The sequence below is a fragment of the Falco cherrug genome, chromosome 4 (genome assembly GCF_023634085.1).
Source record: "Falco cherrug isolate bFalChe1 chromosome 4, bFalChe1.pri, whole genome shotgun sequence".
NCBI classification, from domain to species: Eukaryota; Metazoa; Chordata; class Aves; order Falconiformes; family Falconidae; genus Falco; species Falco cherrug.
The window spans coordinates 5,255,203-5,276,508 of record NC_073700.1 but is presented as its reverse complement, the minus strand read 5'-3'; the positions used below and the strand labels follow the sequence as shown (position 1 = coordinate 5,276,508).

The 21,306-nt window shown below is 43.9% G+C and overlaps 1 long non-coding RNA gene across 2 annotated transcripts; it reads left to right on the top strand.

Moving 5' to 3' along the window:
* The first annotated feature begins 1,880 nt into the window (after positions 1–1,880).
* LOC129736035 (uncharacterized) lies at positions 1,881–16,351 on the top strand. Of its 2 annotated transcripts, XR_008732188.1 has the most exons (5): positions 1,881–2,099; positions 4,034–5,013; positions 8,213–8,410; positions 12,213–12,268; positions 14,378–16,351. It is a non-coding gene; the product is annotated as an uncharacterized LOC129736035 (long non-coding RNA). The 2 variants fall into 2 exon arrangements; XR_008732189.1 differs by lacking the exon at positions 14,378–16,351 and having other exon boundaries at positions 12,213–13,217.
* Positions 16,352–21,306: the final 4,955 nt, after the last annotated feature.

The following is a 21,306-nucleotide window of genomic DNA, read 5'->3' as shown; positions in this document are numbered from 1 at the left end:
TAGTTGTGTATAGTGCTTGCTGCAAAACCTTCCACTAATCTTCCAGACACACATTAAGAAACATTAATAACCAGATGACTGTTGACAAAGCCCACCGTTAGTCTCCCCCATCTCCTCTGCTTTGGCAAGGTTGGACAACCTTAACTCACAAAACTAGATGGCAAAACAGCTGTACTCTTCCCTAGGCCATTTCTGACCTCCCTCGTCTATCATTTTTATTCAAGAACAACACCAACTCAATCGCTACCCAACAAGAGCCTCATGAAATATTTTCCTGAGTTTTATCAATCTTGGTTTGCTAAATGAGGAGCAGGGGGAGAAATAAATCTGTAAAACTTGGGCAGCAAGTGGGTTTTGGATTCATGCTTACCTTGTGCTACACAAAAAGGCTGGTGAACTGTTAGCATGCCTCCTTCTGTGTCTGCAAATGGATAACCTTGGGTTTTGGAGGACTGAGTATGAGCGTAAGAGCATCTGCTTCCAGTTCTTGGCAGGGCTTTTTGTCCAGGTAAGGGCAGAGCACGGCACTGCAATTGCTACCATCAAAGCCACTGCTGCAGGTGGACTGCTGGCCACACCACACCACCGCCACTTTCCTGCTGCTGTGCCTCCCCTGGAAGGGTACGTATGGTGGTTGTACCTCTGTGGCATGTGCTCCTTTGCAGCAGCATTTTCCAGCAATAGAGGGGAGAAGGGACTGGGAGGGGTTTCGGTACAATGGCCCGTCAAGGAGGAAGAAGCCCACAGAAGCTAACTCATCAAAATAATTTCTTATTGATTGCTATGTCACCCCGTTAAGTGGAAGCCACATATTCCTACATTACTGTGAAATGGCGTGCACCCACCCGCACAAGGGAGAGGTCACGCAGTATAGGTCCCTTTCAGATGGCCGAGCTGCCCCGTGCGTGCAAGAAGGAACCTGATAAATACAATACTAAATGGGCAGGTCAGGGACTGTGTGAGGGGCAGAGAGCTTCAGCCTGAACCCTAGGACCTCGCTGTGTATGATCAGCACGGTGCTGTCCAGGAAATCCCCACCCAACCAACATCTTCATTCCTTATCGTGCTGCAGGCCAGCATGCTCCAGCAAGGCTCGCAGTTGCGTTCAGCCGGAGTGCAATGTCCCTGCTGGGTGCAACACGTGTGACCGGGAATGCTGCTGGAGAGAAAGTGGCAAGAAGGATGTTTGGGATGTTGTCAACAGAGCTTCTCATAGCTCATTACTTGTGCACAATTCCACGCATGTTAGAGACTGAAAAAAATAAAAACTGTCCAACCACAACCTCGCAAACCTCTGAAATGGAATATGTCTTGCAGTGTCACCAGGTCAACAAACTGATCCTGAGTTTCTTTTTTAAAAAAATACTTTATTTGCCAGCAGTGCACTCTATGCTTCATAATATGTTGTCCTACATAACCCAATCTCCTTTTAAAACAGAATAAGTGAGTTTGAAAGAAAACATGACTACAAAGATTAAGAGGTGGGATCAGAAGTAAGCCACCTGTCAGACAGGATAAGAACCCAGGACTTTTTTCTTTGGATTTAACCAGTCATTTAAAATGTAATAGTCATATGTTTTAGCATTCTTTATATGGTCTAATTTCAGACTATTTGTTCAAAATAAAAGGGTGCCTCACACTGAAAGCCCTATTTCAACTGTTATCTTCTTCATTGCATAGTCAATAATGACAAGGAACCAGACTCTATTATAGTTATTTCTTGTCAGCATCTATTTATTTTTATGCAGAAGTCAGGAGAGATTTCTTTATGAAAACTGTCTCCACTCTGGCCTTAAAAGGTCAGTAACCGCTTGGCCGGGTGAGGCACTTCGTACACACACATCTGTCCCGTGAAGCCACGTTAATCTTGTGCACAGTTTGCATAGGTGTAAATAAATAGACCATTCTGTGCTTGCAGCCCTCAAACACATGCGTCCTTCCCTATTTACACATTGTGCTGGGTGAGGTAAACCTTGGCCCAGGTCCCTTTCCCAAGGCAGACCCTGGCTTAGACACCAGGTCCAAGCCGGGAGAGCAGAAGCCCCAGCAGCTTCTTCCCCAGATCACGCAGCACATCCCCCTGAGCGCAGCCCTAAGAGGTGAGCAGATACAGAAATAATTTGTGGTCTCTGCAGCAATTCCAAAGGAGAGAAGTTGTCATTGCTGCTGCCATTAAAGGTTTGATGTTTCTTAGAGCAGTGTTATTGCCAGCATCCTGTGAACAAGCAGCTAATTCTGTGTACTCAAGTCAGACAGGCAGGACACAGTATTTAGGAGGCATTCCTCTTGCGAAAATGTGCTCAGTTTTGCTATAAGCCAATGTGCTCGTGGCTGATGGACCCACGTGCGATTTGGCCGCAGCCCTTCTGCGTGGCTCCACAGTGGGAGTCCTGAGCTCAGATGTACCTACGGAGTCACAAGACTAAACACTATTTCCCATAATTGGTAACCAGGATGAGAAATCTAGACTAATTGGGGGGTGGGGGTTATCTGGATTTGCTTTGCCCTTAGGTATATTCCTTTTGCGTGTATATATATTTTATATATATATATGTATTTATATATATCAAAAACAAACTAACCTTAGACATAATAATAGCTAAAAGCCATACTTCAATTTGTTATTCATTGTTATTGCTATTAAATGGCTGTTATTCATAACACAGCCCTACAGTACTTTGGATCTTAATCTCCTTTTGTGGTATAAAATGGTCCAAACAGCTGCTAAATGGAACAAAAGTGTAATCCATCAGTATCAATTTGAATAAACATAAACATCCCATTTCCTTGCAGACAAACATGGCATGGGCTGAGCAGCTTGTTTTGACCATCAGAATGATGTTCCTGGAGCTCTAGCAAAACGCAAAAATGGGGCATTAACCTGAGCCTGGCACGTGGCACTCCATTTTGGGGAGTTTGGGGGACGCGAAAGGCTGGAACACACTGTGTCTGTGCTTTTTTGGGGGCTGGAAATTGGGAAAGAAAAGTTTGAGGCTGAATGCTGCTGGCAGAGCCATGAGTGTTGCTGTGGGCAGTGGTGTTTCGCAGCCGTAGCGCTGGCTCCCCAGCTCCTCGTGCCAGCTCAGAAGAGCTCCTGGTGGCTCTCCAGGGGACGAGAGGATTGTCTCACTGCAACTGGAGTATGGAAACCCCAGCAGAAAAGAGCCCCCCTTACATCCGCTGTACAAGCAACCATGCTTCAGTCATTTTCTCCATGAAGGTACAGCAGGAGAATGGTCCGCCATGATCCTGGAGCCAAAACTGAGGGGACCCCAGCTGAGCACCTGCACACCAGGGCACAGCTCCGCTGGCTTCTGCAGGGGCAGCGAGCTTGCGGTGCCTTTCCAGTGTGCAGCCACCTCCCCAACACGGGGTAGTATCTGTCCCTGGGCAAGCTGACACGTTTCTAAGGACTGCCAGGGACAGGACTATTTTAGGTAACAAAATTTAGAAGTGGAAGCTATTGGCATGAGGTTCCCCGAGAGACCCCACTGCCGAGAGCTCTCTAAGCCCCTTCCTCCTTTGCGGCAGTGCTCGCCAGCACACTCCGGGCGCTTGGAAATGACCATGACTGGAGGAAGAGGATGATCAGAAAAGTCTGGTTTTAAGAAGCAGAAATGCTTTCTCTGATTGAATTTGAAAGTTATAAACCTGAAACTAATCAGAAAAATGTTTCTGCTTTTGAAACGCAGAGCTATTTTGAACACACATGCATTTCTGTTCATCTCAGGTTCAAAGAAAAGCAGGCACTCGGCATTCAACCGCCGCTTGGCCGACAGGTTGGGTAGGATGGATGAGGTCATGCTTGTCAGCCCCATCCCAGTATGTCTCCTATATGCTGTACCTCTACATTGAGTGAATGAAAGCGAGTCTAGAGATGCCTAACAAAAGGAAAATCAGACACGTAGTGGGTTATTTATATTAAGCTGAAGACAGACTCCACAACTTGGGGCTCTGCTGGGGAAAAGAAAAAGGGAAGAGGGGAAAGGAAAAATATTGGATCTGGCAAAGAACATCTTGTGTTCACCCACAGGTAACTGCTGCCCTAAGTCACTGCTTTGCCATCTTCTGCGGGCACTTAGACATGGATAGGCACCACAGCAGGTACTTTCTCAGGAGCCCAGGGCTGCTAAAGTGACTCCAGAAACAAGAGCGCTGCTCCAGCCTAGCAAATACCTGGCACTCCAGGACTATCCAGGTGATTTGTTCCATGTCTTGGCTTGCACCGTCAGCTGTGCCTCAGTCAAGCAGAGGTAGAGATATCAGCTTTTGTCAGTACCGAGTAGACGACTGCACCATCCAGGAGAAATCACCTGATACACAGGAAAGGAAATATCATGGATTTGAGTCTGGGACTACATGGGAGTTCCTCTTTATCTCAACAACCAGGCCTCTAAATCTTCCCTAGCAAAAGAAAATTATCGGCAACATGGCTTTGTTAATAACTAAAATATTTTAGCATATTGCAAGTGCGTGCAAAAGGTCCACGTGCTTTTAGCTACCATCAGTCCAAATTCAGAGTCCCATTTGAATGTGCTCTGCTGTATGAAAGTAATTGGAAAAATATGGCTAAAAATGTGTCTGTACACATGCACATAAGAAAAGCAGCTTTCATTAAACATAGAAACATATGCCAGATTTAAATAGCAAGTTTCCTCTGATTACTACAGCCAGCACTGGGTACATGGAATGGTACCTTGCTTGGCTTGATCACGTGCAACACTGATACTTCCAAGCAAGTCAAGATAACTCCAAGAAGTCAAAAAAGAGGGGATAGTTGGAATTTTGGAGACTGACTGCCAAGTGTTGTGAATCTTCACTGATCAAGCAGAAACTAGCACCAAGTCCCTAGGAGACGCCATCAAGGCAGAAAACCAGGAGAGCTGTAGGAGTGAGACCTTGCTTGCTTGCAGCAGCTGTCAGCGCAAGACCTGATGAAGATACAAATTCATTTATATCTTCATGGTGAAGATAGAAACTGATCGGTTTTGTAATAAATGTGAACCTACGCAGGTAAGCATGCCTTTCGCTTGGTTTTCTGCCTGATGCTGATTGCTTGTACATACTTCTGTACCCAGGTTGGTTTTAGAAAAGTACTTGGAAGGGAAGAAAAATGCTTGGGGAGCTCAGAGGGCCAGAAGAGCATCCTGGGCTGTCCACCCTGGCCGGTCAGATGTGGTAAGGGCACTTCCATTCCCAAAGGTGCTCAGATCCCTTGAGCCTGGCAAAAGCCTGGTGGCTGCAAGGGGGACCAGGAGCCCACACTGTCCTGCTGGGTAGTTGCCCGTAGCAGCTTTCATCACCTTTTCTGCCACAAAACAGCTGGAGCCGTTCCAACATGCTCTACTACCCATGGGCGACACCCAAGCCTCCAGCAGGAGCAGACCCCCAGGATGCAGCGACACACCTCCCCGTGTGGGTGACTGGGAGGCCACGGGAGGGGTCGGGGTCAGCAATGCAACAGGCCAGGCTACGGAGACAGAGCAATAATGCATGGAGTGCTCCATGGCAGAGCAGCCACCTGGGCACGGGAGCGTGCCAGGCACGGATGTCCTTCCTGACCTCAGCAGCGATGCACAGACACCTGAGGGAGCACGGCGGAATCCACCGCGGCACAGGCAGCTGTTTTCAAAGCCCAGCTTGTGCATGCACTGCTGCAAACCTGGCAATCAGCTTAACTCCACCTAAGTGATTACACTGCGTCTAATTGTGTCTGTTTACTCTCAGAGAGGCCACACCACCGCCCACCACCCCATGGCCTGGCCCGCTGGGCTGGTTCCAAAGCGGAGGTGCCATGCCGCCGCACAGCGCTGCTGCGTGTCCTGTTTACAGTACGAGAGAATTAGCCAATCTGCCTGTTTACACATGATGTTAGCTGGCCTGCTGCTGTAATGGGAGTGCAAAGATCATGGGTTTAGTTTGTAATGTGTTTAACTTGTTTGTTTTGAGGCTAAATTACCAGACCTTTCTGTTAGGGAAAGAGAAATTGTTTTTAAGGGGCCTCTGTAACATGAGCCCAAAGGTTAGATGCGTTCTTTGAATGTGGTCTGTGACCAGCTGAGGTTCAAGTGTGGTGCTTGATAGAGAGCTTTTAGCAGCCACCAAAAAGGCAGTGAATATGGCAATGGGGATTTTAAATAAAAGGTATTAATCCATTACAGCGCTCACAGACAAACGCGATCTGCACACTTGCGCAGCAGAGGCAGCAGGCGCTCACAGCTCCTGCCTTGGGCTGTACAGACACGCTTTGGCCTGAGGCTGCCCAGGGATGCAGGCAGGCGAAACTGCAGCAGTGCTGTGGGACCCCACAGCTGTGGAAGCTTGTATTTCTCCATGAAAGAAATATATATATGTGTAAAAAAAAAAAAAAAAAAAAAAAAAGTGCCTTGAATGGCTTTGGCATCAGCCTCTGTTTTGCAATCACCTCTTCCCAAAGGAGACTTCCTGCTTAGCTGAGGGTTCACAACCTTTGTGTCTTGTCTTTTTCCTTCCCTTTCCTCTTCCTCTCATTTTCCTTTTCCTCATTTTCCTTCCTTTTTTCTTCTTCTCTACCTCTCCTCTCTTTTCTGTTTTTTTTTTCACCATCTATGTACTGGGAGGTTGTTTATGTGAATGGTCCCATTAAGCTCAGTGACATCTCCTGCAGCAGACAGGTCAGACTAAGGGTTCCCAGCAATTTCTCTCTGGGTTCAGAAGGAGCACTCCCGCATGGGACAGTCTAGGAGAGGCACCATCTCAGCAGAGCGCCAGAGACTCAGCCAGTGGCAGTCACCATGCCCTCAGCACCGCACAGCCCAAGTGCCTTGTAAGAAAATTGCTTCAAAGACACTCAGTCACTTCCAAGGCAGTGCCAAGGACGTGGGACATTAAGTTCCCAGTGGGACCGTTACAGGGAGTGGGTCAGGCCAGGGGAGCAGAAGAGCGAGACATGCAGTCTTTTGGATGGGGAAAAATATGCAGTTCAGATAATGGTCCTACAATGTATAATGTTTAGAAACATGAAACCAACAGAGCTAGGTTTTTTTTTTAATTGGGAGTATAGAGTTTTATTATTTAAAAGGTTTTATAAAGGAGTTTTAAATAGACCATGGAATTGCTATAGCAGGTTTTTTATTTTCTGTTGGAAATTACTCAGCCATTTGGTTTCTATTTTTGCAAAAAGCACAAGCTTTTTGAACAATCATTTGATATGCTTGTTGATGCATCACAAAAAGGAGATATGCTTTGAATTCTCCTTAAAAACCCCATGTAAACACAAGGCTTATGTATAATTGCAACAAAATACCATCTCCTTATTGAGTGCTTTCACATGTAATTTCCTCTCTGACTACTGCATGTAAACATGCTTATTGTATTTGGGAAACTCCCAAATCTCAGGCACAATCAGGATCAATACCTTAGCGAAGGCAAATTATAGTTTAAAATGCCCATGTTTTGCAACCAGATGCATGAATGGTAACAAAGAAAGAAAAAAAAAAAAGGACGTTTTAACATAGAAGGACAGTTGTATGGCCCCATTTTCCCCTCTTTTGTGTCAGTTTCTCACCACACACACCAACATCCTCCACACCCAGGGACCACCGGTCCACAGGCTGTAGGGCAGACATCCAGACACAGGAGCATCATTTCAGACACAGCATCTCTGTCAGTTGCTATTTGTGTTAAGATGGACAACAGATATTGCAATACACCCATATCAATGAGTTGTCAACAGCTCACCTCTCAAGGTGTCTGTCATGGGTCACAGGTTCTCCCGCTTGTCTCAGCTACATTGGGCACCAGTTGTAGTCAGAGTCCAACTCAGTTTGCATCACACAGGGCACCCATTATTGCAGCACAAAAACTAGGAGGCTGCAACAAGGCTTTTACCATTGGTCAGATTCTACTGTCCCTGCTGTTGTTTCTTCTTCCTCCAGAGGCCAGACCACACTGCTCCTTCCCCACCCAACCCCCTCTCCCACCATCCTCGGAGCTATTTAACTACTTAGCAGAAACGAGCTACAGCTGCACATCATCCGTGTCAATCAATGCACCACCTTCACCGCAAGGCCACAGCTGCGTATTATCAATGCTAATCAACCCACTGCCTCCATTTCTCTACATCTGTCCCCTAAATTGTCCCCTACGTTTCTCTTTCTTTTTGTAAAGAAAAGACAGTGTCTTCCACTCATCGGGGTTGTGTTCATTTTTCTTGCATTTTGTTTCCCTAAAGCTGTGCGAGGCTGCAATAGGTTGGACGCCAGTGGCTGCTGCTGCCCCAGGTCTGTGGCTGTGCCGTGCCAGATTCTGACCGCCTCCCCAGCTGCACCACCATCACCACCTCAGAACAAGCTGAAGAAAGGGGCTTCTGGGAGACTTTCTATTAGGAACACCATAAATAAATAAGCAACAGCACCAAGACATCACACAGGTGAGAAGAAATAGCAACTGGTGTGAAATCCTACAAGACAAAATACTTGAAAATTATAAATTACCATGGAATTAAGTGGATTGCCCTGGTTTCCCATTGTGCACATAGTACATTTCTGTGCATGGGGTCGGTCACTGTGTTCTTCCTTTTTGCTTCCCCACAGAAGCCAGCCAAAATGCTCTATTCATTTTCCATTTTTTTGATCTTCAGCATCCCTATGGAGACTTGCAGGGCCTTTCTAGTTTAGAACATAAGCCATTACTAGCTTCTTCCCCAAGGCTGGGCCTTCTGGACAAATTGTTGAAAGTCTAAATCCTATTAATTTGTAGGTGAATAGCCATGAAATTCTCTTAGTAAAGTCATAAGGTATTATTTGTACCCCTACGGCCATTTATGGCTATAATGGTTATATGGTTATAACCATCTTTATGGTTATCATTTTCCTCTGCTGAATCTGATATTAAAATTTAACCTAGATAGAGTTCCATCTGCACCTGAAGGCAAAACAAGATCAGGTTTCTGCTTCTTCAAAGCCCTTCAGCTTCCTTTAACTGGATTACACAGCTCTGTGCTGAGCACAACAGGGGGGTGCTGCAGCCTGGACTCGGCCAGCGTTATGATATGGCAGCGCGTGCTTGGCTTTATCCACATACAGGCAATCACGTCACTGGAGTGCACAATATTGACGTCAAGCAAAAGAGCTGTGTAGCATGAGTATCCTATAAAAAAAAAAGGCTTGATTACAAGTTGAAGTGGTTTTCCCCTTAATTTTCTGTATATTTTTTGTTTTCAAATTTGTTTTTGCTATGCCCTGATTTATCAAAGGACTAAAACACATGCTTAACTTTAAATGCCTCACTGCAGCTAAAACTAATCGCATACTTAGTCTTTTATGGCTCAAGGTCATAAAGAAATCACTAGCTTTTCCAAACAAATACTTCAATATGTTAATTACTAGCAAACCAAATTCCACAGCCTCTTTGGTTATGGGTGTAGGTTTGTATGCCTAGCTAGAGAGTTCACATATTTCTGCCTGGGATTTCCCAGCACAAATGTAGGCACCACAGAAATATTCAGGACATATAAAGTCCAGAAGTCTCAGACTGTATACCTTGGTCGAACATTGGTGTGTCACGTGTTTACTTGGAAATGCCTGACCAAATGTATAGAGTAGGACAAATGCGCAGTGCAGAACCGCTGCTTACTACGGGTTTGCATCTGATGTGCCACAAAGCACTGAGCAAAAAAATGCTGTCCTGACCCTGCTGACACATCTGTGTCAGAGATGCCTAACCTACCAGGGTTACCTGAACACATCTGTGAAGTCTTCAGCATCTCTTCAGCAAATGTTTCCCATCTAGCTATAGACATATGATAGCCTTCTCCTGACCACATAGTTCATGCAATTCACGTTTTGCCTGAAGATGCAAGGGTGCAGAGGCTGGGGAGGGAGCATAAAGCACAAGCATGAGACATGTATGGCAAGATGATGGTGGCTTAGAGCCGGGTGGACACGAGCACGTCAATCCTGACAGGGATGTTGTGGCAGTCCTGATCACTGTGCACCAGCACCATCTGCATCTGCACATTGGCTTCACCTTTGGGTTTTCATTTTTCCTCTTTAAATGAGGCTGAGAAAGAATCACCCTTTCCTCTGAAAAGGTAAATCATTATTTATTTATGAAAGGAAGAGGTGAAACTAAGGATACAAAATGTCTTGTACTTAAACATATGCACACATGCAGCATACATACACACCATGTCTGTGTATATGCACATAAACATATATAAAAAATACATACATATACATATGTATATAAATAATACATAAATATACAAGCATAGATATATACAAAAATATGAAAGCCGTACTGCATGAGTAGAGTTCCCATGGACATTCCCTCTGACAGCCTGCGGTATTCACTCCCTCCCTCTATACTGGCTGGTTTTGCCCCCAGAATTCTTCGTAGAACAATAATATTTTAACAGTTGCAGCTTTAAAAAGCTTGATTATGACCAATCATTTCTCCCAGGCAATTGTGTATTTAGCAGAAGGGAAAGATTAAACTTCCTAGGAATGAGGTTATTTAGGGCATTAAATTCAAGGAAATAGGTATTTAGGTCATTGTGGGCATGGTTTTTATTTTCCCTAATTTTCAGATTACTTTCGATTAGGTCTGTTCGGAGTGGAAACTTCTTGATGTGAAATAGATACTATCTAAATCATTAGAGCTCATTCATTGCCATGTGCCACCTTTTAGAGCAATTAAACCTGACCTTGGGGTTACCTAGCTGAACACTCACCGACCCAGGGCACTTCCTCTGAATATGAATAAGCTCGTAGTACAAATACAGTCGGGAGGCAGCATCGCTCCTGGCACAGATAATGCCTTTGTTACATGGAGCTGGGGTCCACCGGCTGTTAGACTACGGAATCCATTGATTCGGAACATTCTCTGTTGGGATCAGTCCTGGGCTTTTTTTTCCCCCTGACATCTGGAGTCTATCCCTTCGCCAACCTCTCAACCCTCCACTCAAAAAGAGCAAGTGAGGGAAACAGACAGACTCACAGACAGACAGAATGACCCCCCAAAAAGCTTTGGCGAAATTAAAAAAAAAAAAAAAAGAAAAAAGTCTACATTTTTAAATCTTTTGGACATTAATATTTTTGGCAAGTGTTTGCCAACTGAACTCAAGGCAGCCTCGAAAATACATCTCTGATCCACCCCAGACTGGCTTCTTCTCACTTTCAAACTTCAGGTAGTTCTTCCCGCAGCCGCGATGTGCAGCACCTGTGTGCCAGATTTGTAGCCCTTTGATCACAATATATTTACAGGGCAAGGAATGTCCAGTATGTGACTAATTTCCCTGGAAATATCTGGGAGGCCAACCTACCATCAGACTTACTTCAGTGCCTTCTTCCTTTGGCAGAAAAATGTGGAAGTTGCCTCTACTTATATTAAACAGAAAAGGAAATGCTGGTAAACAGTTAAGTGGGGTCTTTTTTAGAGAAAAATCTTCTTATATGCTGCCAAGCTATGCTAAACAATAACTGTCAGAATCTGTTAAAAAAGCAGAAAACCAATATTGCTTGGTACAAAACTAATTTTGCCTGCGTTTGTTCACAAGCTGCATTGCATGTTTGGTCCTGTTTACCCCACAAACTCTCAACAGTCCAAGACAGCTCCGAATGCTGTTTCTTTTAGCTTTCATAATGTGTTAAGTAGGGAAAAAAGCCATCTGGCATTCCTTCACCTGGCAGGGCGACTCCTCATTAGGCAGCTGACCTAAAACGTAATCTCCACCGTGACCTATGGAGAAATGCGTGGGACCCACCTGCAAAGTAAAAGCCCTTTTAGAGACAGAATGCCAAATTCCTGACGGCTGATGCCTTAAGATTCACCTTTAGGAGACTTTGTCAATTCTTATTTCATTGCTGTGATCTGCAAAGGTGGGCTACCACAGAGGTCTTCTTGGGTCCTGATGACTTAGAGATAATATTTCTTTTCTCCCCAACACCCCCCCCTCCCCCTTTTCTATATGTTTGCTACATGTAGTGTGCTGAATTATACAGAATTGGAAAGTTTCCTCTTTTACCTCTAGCCTAGCTTATGGCCTGACCTACACGCAATTTGTGTGTCTAAGCTGACTGCCAGCGGTGTTTCAGTGCTGCTGGGATGAGTCCATGCAGAGCAGAGGGAACTGCTCTGTGGAGAGACATTTTTCTCTCAAAAGAGAATAAGCTTTTCTGTATTAATATTTGACAGCTATTTTGAACATTTTTCCTCCCCTATGTATTTAGGCAACAGCAGTCCTGTGAACACAGCCAAAGCCAGCCCGCAGCCTCAAGGACATGAAGTACACATGGAGATGCTATCCAATTTTTTTTTTCAGCACAGCAATTTGGGGACCAGGTTGTACTGCTGTTATGCAAACTGATGGTACCGTGGGCTTACAGATGTTACTCAGGCTCCTCTTAATAAACACTTGCTTCCAAGCAAGTCTTTCTGTTCATTAGCAGGTAGAAATTACAGGTACTGAAGGAACTAAATCAAACCTCCTTGTTCCTCACTGACATAATCCAAGAGGACAAGATACAGAAATACTCCATATTGCCTGACTTCTGAATCCCTTTACACATCTTGTACAGCGGGTGTGCAAAGTCACAGCACAGCATGCAGAAGTAAGGTCAAGACTTCGTGCTGGGGGAGCAACAGTTTTCCACTCTAGTCTATAAACGTCTAAAGAATTAGTAAATGTGCACAGCCATGGCAGATTTGGGGCCTCAAGCAGATTTTTATTTGCAGGTGTAATTATCAAAAAATATGATGGAGACTACTTTAAATCCAGATTTGCCTAAAAATTCCATCCAAAGTAAGGATGCAGCTGAATTAAGTTGCTGTAAGAAAAGTTTCATGTTGATTGCTCTCTTCATAATTGCTAGTTAGTTATAAAAATACTTGTTCAAGAAAACATTTAAGAAACATCCAAGAAAACTTTAAAAGGCTTGAAGACAGTATAGAAAAGTCCTCAAATGTCTGAAGCCTTACTCATACCCTGGACTTGTTCAAAACTTGGCAATTATACTTCCATGATATATTGATCTGGCTGCAGTACCCTTTAAGCAAAGCGAAGCCAAAATTTGGAGAGTCCATGTAGATAGATAAGCTGACGTTTCACTGCTAAGCAATGCTTTCCAAGTGCCTTTAACCACTGTTCTTCGAGTATCCACAAGAGAAATAACCGTGATTGTTACAACATTGTGCTGCAAACAGTCCCCAACCTGTCTGATTAGGGACATTTTTTTTTTAAACTGCAAAATTAAACTTTTTGATGAACTGTTGAATGCCTTATCAGATATTGGACACAGTGGGAGGTTTCCTTTCCCTGGAGTAAGTCATCCGTGTGTCTACCATATAAACATATATAAATAAAAGATGTATTTTTGTAGAGCTGAAGTAGCAGATTTTGTATTAAACATGACTTCATGATCCTAAATTGTGTATAAATAAATTAGCATTATGTAATATGATATTAAAATAATCATGCTATTAAGCCCATTAAATTAATTTGCTCTAGCCCTCCACTTGTTCTGACTCCTACCCAAATGCTGTGTGGATCCAGTGATTGGACTGTTGCTTTTCAAAATCCAGCCTCCATTAAAATCATCTGCTTGATCAGGGAATGGCATTTCCAGTAAGGTCGTAAAGTGAAAGATACTTTGAGAGACAGAGCTATGGAAATTACTGACCTTTTTCTCATCTCAAGTAAGGGGAAAATTATCATTTGGCCTCTTATAATAAAGCCAAAATGATCACAATTCCAGATGGAACTCTTACCATCTAATCCAACTGAAATGGCTTTTTTTCCAAGTGGAGTGGCTGCTAATTCCTGGGGTATAGCATAGTAATTTGGGGATTCTGCATGCACTGAATTTATGAGTGTACAAAGAAACAAAACATGGACTCATCCTGGCTTAACCAGAAATTGGAATTTGTTCCATTACACAGTGGGGAATATACTTAGCCCCAAATTTAAGGGAGGTCTTGTATTTTTCCTGCAGCTTTGATACCACAATGGTTTGGAAATCCTGTGTAGCTTTGGACAACAGCATACTTGGTGACAGGGGTCCTGCCTCCACATTTATATGACTTTAAAAGTAACTACCCCTGCATCTGCAGTGGTCCTTAGTCTGCAATCTTGATGCCTCACTGAGTTTGTCATGTTTATTTATGAATGGGATCAAAGTTACTGACTTTGAGTCTGAAACCACCGGCCAGCTTCCCTAGAAGACGTGTACATGAGTTGTTTTTCTGCAAATTTCTGTTCAGGCACGTTCCCTCCATGCTACATCCTTAAACAAAACTCCCCGGTTTTACTTCCCTCCAGTTGGAATGCAGCAAAGCCAGATACCCAGGGCTTTCATGACAATTGTGCCAATTGAGATTTTCTGTGGTTGTTTTTCAGCATTACAGGAGTAGGCTGTTGCTTCCTAGCACCTAACAAAGCAGAACCTGGAGTCGACCGAGTTCCCGTGGTGGCTGACCAGTGCCAGGGTGAAGGCTCTGGTCCCTTTTCAACTTCATGTACAAATGAAGAATCAAACCAGCCACTATTACACACTTGCAAGTGCAACACTTGAGTTCATGAAAACAGCACTCTTCTGCTCCTCTTCAAAGTTTCTCTCATCATACATTCACATCCCCTAGGGAGCAACTCATTTTCTGTGTAAGGATTTCATTTTATAACCATAATATTATTGTGTAATGAGTATAATGAAATGTCACCCATTCTATGGTATTACATTGGGAAATAAAGGCTGGAGATTCACACCACTGTCATCACCCTTCAGAAAAAGTCAGCAGAGCCAGCACCGTGTCACTGGCAGCAGAGCCATGGGATACAAATGAACTTGTACTTAGTTAAAACACTGAAATTTTACTTGATTGGCTGTTTCTATGTACACAAACAAACAAAAAAAGATTGATTATTGATTACCTGATTACAAAATTGTACATTCCTTGTTAATACAAAATCAATAATTAAAACAATTTTTTTTTGAAAGCAATAAGTGAGTCCCACCTTCTCTGACCATGAGGCAGACACACCAAGCCGTTATCAGAAAGGAGCTGCAGGAGCCTGTCTGCCCAACATCCAGCGTGTTGCTCAGGGATGCACCTTGGTGGGTCCCATGGTCTTGCACAGAGAACTGATGGACCATCATTGGCTGAGCTCTATTTGCTGGATAGTGAAAGCAGGATAAATGTACTTGTAATCTAATTCCCATCAACTAGATATTTCACCCCCAAAATCATCTGCACAAGTTGGGAGTGCTGGAAAAACGGCCCACACAGTAATTCACTGCTATTTCAGTGGCACTACTAGCATCTGTGGTTTGCAGTGTTTTGGTATATTTTTTTTACCAAACTACATTTTATCAAAGTACAAGTGCACAAGTATGAAGTACAGTCCTATTGCTGAGTAGATCTTTGCTGGCCTGGGCACAGAAACACTGCATTCATAGGAGAAATTAAACAGAAAACCCTGCTTAAAGCCAACCCATTTCTTGCAGAATTTTAAATATCTCACAACACTACTCTGGCTCCTTTTTATCATACAATTAGAAAGAATAAGGGCTGCAAAGCAAGGGTTGCCTGTGAATAGGTGGGGGGCTGGCGGCAGCAGCAGGAAAGGCAATATTGCCAGCTCTGCTCTGGCCATTAACAACAGCAATTTGCCCACAAACAATCTGGAAAGAGTTTTCTCAGGTTACAGTACAGTTAATAGAGTTGGAAATTCCTCCTTTTTCAGATTACCTCAGCCTTCTTTATGCAACCTTTAAGTATATGGCAAAGTGCAAAGAAGGTTTTGATAGCATATAACTGATCTGCAGCGCGGGGGCCTGATCCAGGAGTTCATCACTGCTCCCCGTTGCTCCGGGTGCAAAAACACGAGACCTCCCTGTGCAGCTGCCTTTGTGAACTGGAAGGAAAATTAAAACACTTGTAGGCTAGTTTCTGATCTAACTGTTATTTAAGGGGGTGGGATGAATTGACATAAACAACGTAATTTAACAAGATACAACATCACCACTTCAATACCAGATTTTGCTGACAGCCAGAGCATTGCAGAACCTCAGGAGCACAGAGAAAGCTGTTGAGAGGAGAAACAAATAACACAGATATGCCAATAGAAAACATGCATTCTAGATTAATTATAATTAACTGTTGGTCTGAGCCAAAGTCCATTATGTGACACAGATTAATCAAAACATCAGAAACCAGCTCAGTTATTTTGCATGTCAGGAATCTCTTCCATAGATCTCTGATTACAACATTATGGATTCTTCATATTGTTCTTTCAAATGTACCTTTCCACCTCCTCAGATTTAAGAGCTGTTATTACAGTATCAAAGCAATTGATAATAAAAAACCTGTACACCATACATTTACATCAGAAGTGAAGCAAAAGCTGTGGTTATTCTTCATCTATCTTTATTATAGCTAAGTTTTCATAAAAGAAATCAAACTGGGAGAACTCTGTGTGGTCAACAGTCTTTCCACTTAGAGGTCAGCAGGATTTACCCACACATGGCTTTTGCCACCAGAGAAAAGCCAGCAGGGAAGCAATTAACACCTGCGGGAATCATCTCTACCTGCAGAAGAAGCAAAAAAATGCCCATGCTCTGTAGTTAAAAAAGTGGAGTTCTCCCACTGCATAGACTTGATCCAAAACCTACAAGAGTAATCACTGCTAACTCAAACGGGTTTGAGACCTAGACCTATCTGCTCAAAAGACCATGTCTTCTACTAATTGTTGAAGTAGCAGAGGCAGGGCAGGGAGGGTGTCTTCAAGATGCATTTTCTTTGAGGCCAAGTGACGTTTCAGCAGGGATGAGTCCACAGACATGGGTGACACATGCGCAGCCTTGGTCACCCTGAGATGATGGATGGAAGAAGCTGCTGAGGGCATAACCTCCTTCGTTTATCCCCACCTCTCCCCTTTTTTTTTTTAAGTGCCATTACATTACTGAAAAATACTTATAGTTAATCAGCACTGCTTAATCCTATTCACTTCCATCTGTTCGTCTCTGTAGCCTGACACCTCTCCTGTCCCGAGGCCATGGAAAGCGGAGGGTATTTAGTGCAGGGGCTCTGCCGTTGGAGGCCTCTGGGGAGCAGCTGTCCCCAGTCATCCTGTCCATGGCCCTTTCATTCCCAGATTACATCTTGTACCAACAGTTTGCGTGTGGGAAAAATCAAAGATGTCAGGGGCTCCTCCCAGGACGTGCACTTTGCATGAGGTGCCCAATCACCGGGGCTCGGGCGCTTGACCTTTGTGCTTGTGGGCAATAATGAATTGAGGGCCAGTTTCCAGGCACTCGCCATCATCATCTAGCCCCCACCAGAGCTCCGCCTGAAAGTAATCACTGACATGCCGAAGCAATGAAAGCAATCTGTTGTTAACTGGCTGAACTGGCTTGTCCCGAGCCCCCGGACTTCCTTATTCAGGCGTATTACAGAATGGTAATTCTCTCTTTCTTTAAAAGAGAAAATAAAAACTCAACAGGCTAAAAGATGCCTCCTTGTAGCCTTCTCTCCCCTGTGCCAGAGTTCACAAACCGCTGACAGAAAATTCAAGAATGAATGTCCATAGCAGGGACCTCAGTCTTTAGCTACAGCTAATCACGGCATTTCCAATGGTTTGAAATGAAAACACGCTTACAATTTCTTTATGGGTGCAACTTTGAACTGTAATTCACAGAAGACAAAGTTCTCTGCCTTGGGTGTCAACACAGCTCCAAAACCAGCAGGGAACCGACAGCCCGAGGCCTGCTGCACTGCGGCACTGAGTCATCCTCATCTGTGCCAGGCTTTCACCCCACATTCTGTTCTCCGGTACCCACTTTGTTACCAGTAATTGCCTATCTACTAACAGTAGTATTTTAATTGCCTATTTAGCATTTAAATTAAGTGTTCGGTTGGGTGAGGACCAAATGCCATGCAGTTCCTGTACACAGATGCACTGAGCCTGCTCCAGTATGGCACTGCCTGGCTTTTGGCTTCTTGTTATTTTTAGATTCAGACATGATCCTTTACACCACCATATCCTCATAAAACCATAAAAAATGTAGTTTTATGGATGTATGGGCAAAGAACAAGACACTAAGTGCCCAGCTAAGCTCATTGGTGGAGCCTATGGCTGAGCTAGGAGGTGAAATAGTGAAAAAACCCTAAAACTCTGCTGCAGGCAGAAACTGCATAGATAACAGAAACATTAACACCCAAGAAAGAAGGAAAGGTGGGAGCTCAGCACTTGGCACTTAGAGAAGGGACAGTTAGTACCGATGTAGATGGGCTCAACAAGAATGTAAATAAGGAGCCTTCTGACAGGTATGTGCTAACTGCTCATAAAAGAAAACAAACTAGGGTAAAATAATTGTGGTAGTAATAGATAAGCGACTTCCTACTCAAATGATCCCCACCCCAAAGAAGGTGGATCCCCCGCCCAGGGATCATGCTGATATAGATTAAAACCAGCCCAGTGGGCATGTGTTAGCTTGACATGTTTAGAGTGGGCAATAAGGAAGGACTTAATTGTTAGCTAGCAGATGTTTCAAGATAACATAAACTAAATAACAAAGACTGCTAATGTATGCAAAGATAAACAAGAACTTCAGGTAACTGCCCAAGAAGATGAAAATTACACCTTGAAGAGGGGCCAGAGGGAGATTCTGAATGTTTGGAAACCTTATGTATATGCATGACTTTGTAATCGGACTGCTTGTTGAAACGGTGCGCAAGTTAGGAGGAGAGATCCCCCTTGCACCCGTGCTCAATAAACATACCTCCTTTGTAACTCTCCTTGAGTTGTAGAGTTCGATTCCACACGTCAGAGGTGAATCTCACTTCAGATGGTCCCAACTTCCCTGGACCATAGAGCAGCAGATACTTGCGCAGCTTTTATGGAGGGGATGGATGAACCAAAGACGCTCAGCCTGGCTGCATACCCAGCTAGGATGCCCAAAGGCCTTTCCTCCCAGGTCCCTGTCCCCACCACGCTGCCTGCATGGCCCCAGCCCTGCTCTGTGCGTGGCTTCAAACCCATACCTCTTGCTCTGTTGTTAATCCCAGCCAAGCTACAACCTCAGAAACACGTGTCTAGCTAATACAGCACAACCTGCACTGCCAGACAAGACAGAGGTGTTAGTAACTCAGTAAATACACAGATGTGGTTAAGAGTTCAGGACAGGCAGCATGAGATCTTTGAATGTTCTTTGAACTTCGGTTAAGGCTTTAAAAATTATATATCCAGCCTCATATCAAATGCTGGTTGTTTCACTGCACAAACACCTTTGTTGAGGATATCAATGCTACTACTGGATAAACTTGTCGAACCTGGCTAATATGTCACTAGTATTTTAAGTAATTTTCCTTGTTAGACAAAGGTTTCTCTTCCACCTTGGCTAGGGAAATGCTACTTAGTGCCTAGGTTACGTACTGTTATTTTAGGAACAGTGTGAGCTGACGCTATCGCTCTTTCTTCCACACTTCAACAGCTTCCTGTTGCTGACTTGTTAGCAGGTATTTTACAGGATTAAATGACCTGATGTTATCGGGCTGCGGGGCAGGGTTCGGCTTGTCTGGGCAAATCTGATCGACTGATGCAGTGTCCCCTCTTCAGCACCCAGAGAAATAATCCCCATTTTTCATGCCACACGCCAGGAGACATTTTCAGACTTGCATAAACAGATATTTTGACAAGGAAATTTAAGTTTTCCCTCCATTATTTTGTCTAATATTTCTTATGTTTTGTCTATTGTATTGCAGATTGGTTAGAACAGGAGTGCAGCTGATGCAGCAGTGTGCAAAATACATAGACAAAAACGTACTGTCCATTGCATTTTTCTATTAGATGGTACTTGTGGGTTGAAGAAATCTACTCCAACTTAGGAAAATAGTCTCATGTTTCAAGGTAAATCCTTAAAAAATGAAAGTTTTAACACCAAAAGTGCATATTCCAGCCACAGCCTTGACACTGGCCTGCTGACCCTCAGGAGAACCAGCTCAGCCTGGTTGTATCATTTCAGTTAAGGGCTATAAAAATTATTAAACCCCCCGCCCCTGCTGAAGGGCTAGGCCACACGCATCCTCCTGTTATCAAGGGAAAACATGGCCATGTGCTGGCAGGGTGCTGCAGGTCCTCCTCTCCATCACCCACCCTCCCCAGGGAAGTCCAGCACTGCCCTGTATTTGTCCTGCTTGTGCAGGGACGCAAGACCCTGTATCCATGGCGGACACGACAGATTCATATAATTTACCTGGAACAGTTTTGCTTGTCTTAATGTAGCAAGGGCCATTCCAGACCCTTGAGCACCATCTGGAAGAAGCAAAGCAAGTCTATCCATTGCTCACCAAGTGTGAGGAGAAACAAAGAACAGAACAGGTCATTGGTTTGAAATATCTACAGTTGCATCTGACCTCATTTTACAGATTTCCAGTGTCATTTATAAATATATGTAATCTCTGGAGAGGTGTCTGAAGCTGCCCAGCAAGCTCTCACTGCAGAGACCATGCTGCAGTCCTGAGGCCCGCATGATCCCTGAGATTTCTGCCCTGCTCTGCCCATCCTCCACACCTCACAAGGGTACAAAACACAGAACGTGTTCCTTAAACAACTATCAATCACAATCGTATCAGTATTATAGCACCAGTCTGGTCTGTCTCCTTTAAAACTAAAACAATCTTGCAACGTGCCTTGAAAAATGAGGAAATGTGGGGGATGAAATCTTGGCTCTTTGCAACTGGTGGTAGAACTCACATTGCTTTAGTGGAGGCTGGCCGTCACCATCGGCTGTTCTGGGCTTGGGCACAAAGGGAAATTACGTGCATGGTGTGGGGCCCCTCTTTTGGAAGGGAAAGTGTTGGCTTAAGGGTCTCAGCCCAGCTCAGCAGGGGTGGTATATCTACAAGCAAGTTAACAGCTGATGTAGGTATCTCCAGTATGAATTATGAAGTTGTTAATCCTCCACAGGTTTTAATAATCATTTAGTATTTAGTGAATATGCTATACTATAAATGTCTTATAAAACCTAAATTAAATGCAGATTTGGAACATAAATGCACTGTAGAAATTTATGAGGGATCTTAGCAGAGAATAGTTTTTTTAGACGCTGCTGTGAAAGCTACAGAGTATCATTTTCCATATTAGTATAAAATACTGTGTGTTACAGATGTATCAGCAGAGGATATAAGTATTTTTTATTAGTATAAAATACTGTGTGTTAGTTGTCAGTTATTAGAGAATGTGTCTGTGGAGGTATGTCCTAAAATGCCCATGCAATCCCAAAACTTAATTAATCAGCAGGAGTTTCCGAGCCTGTAGAAAGCAAAGGA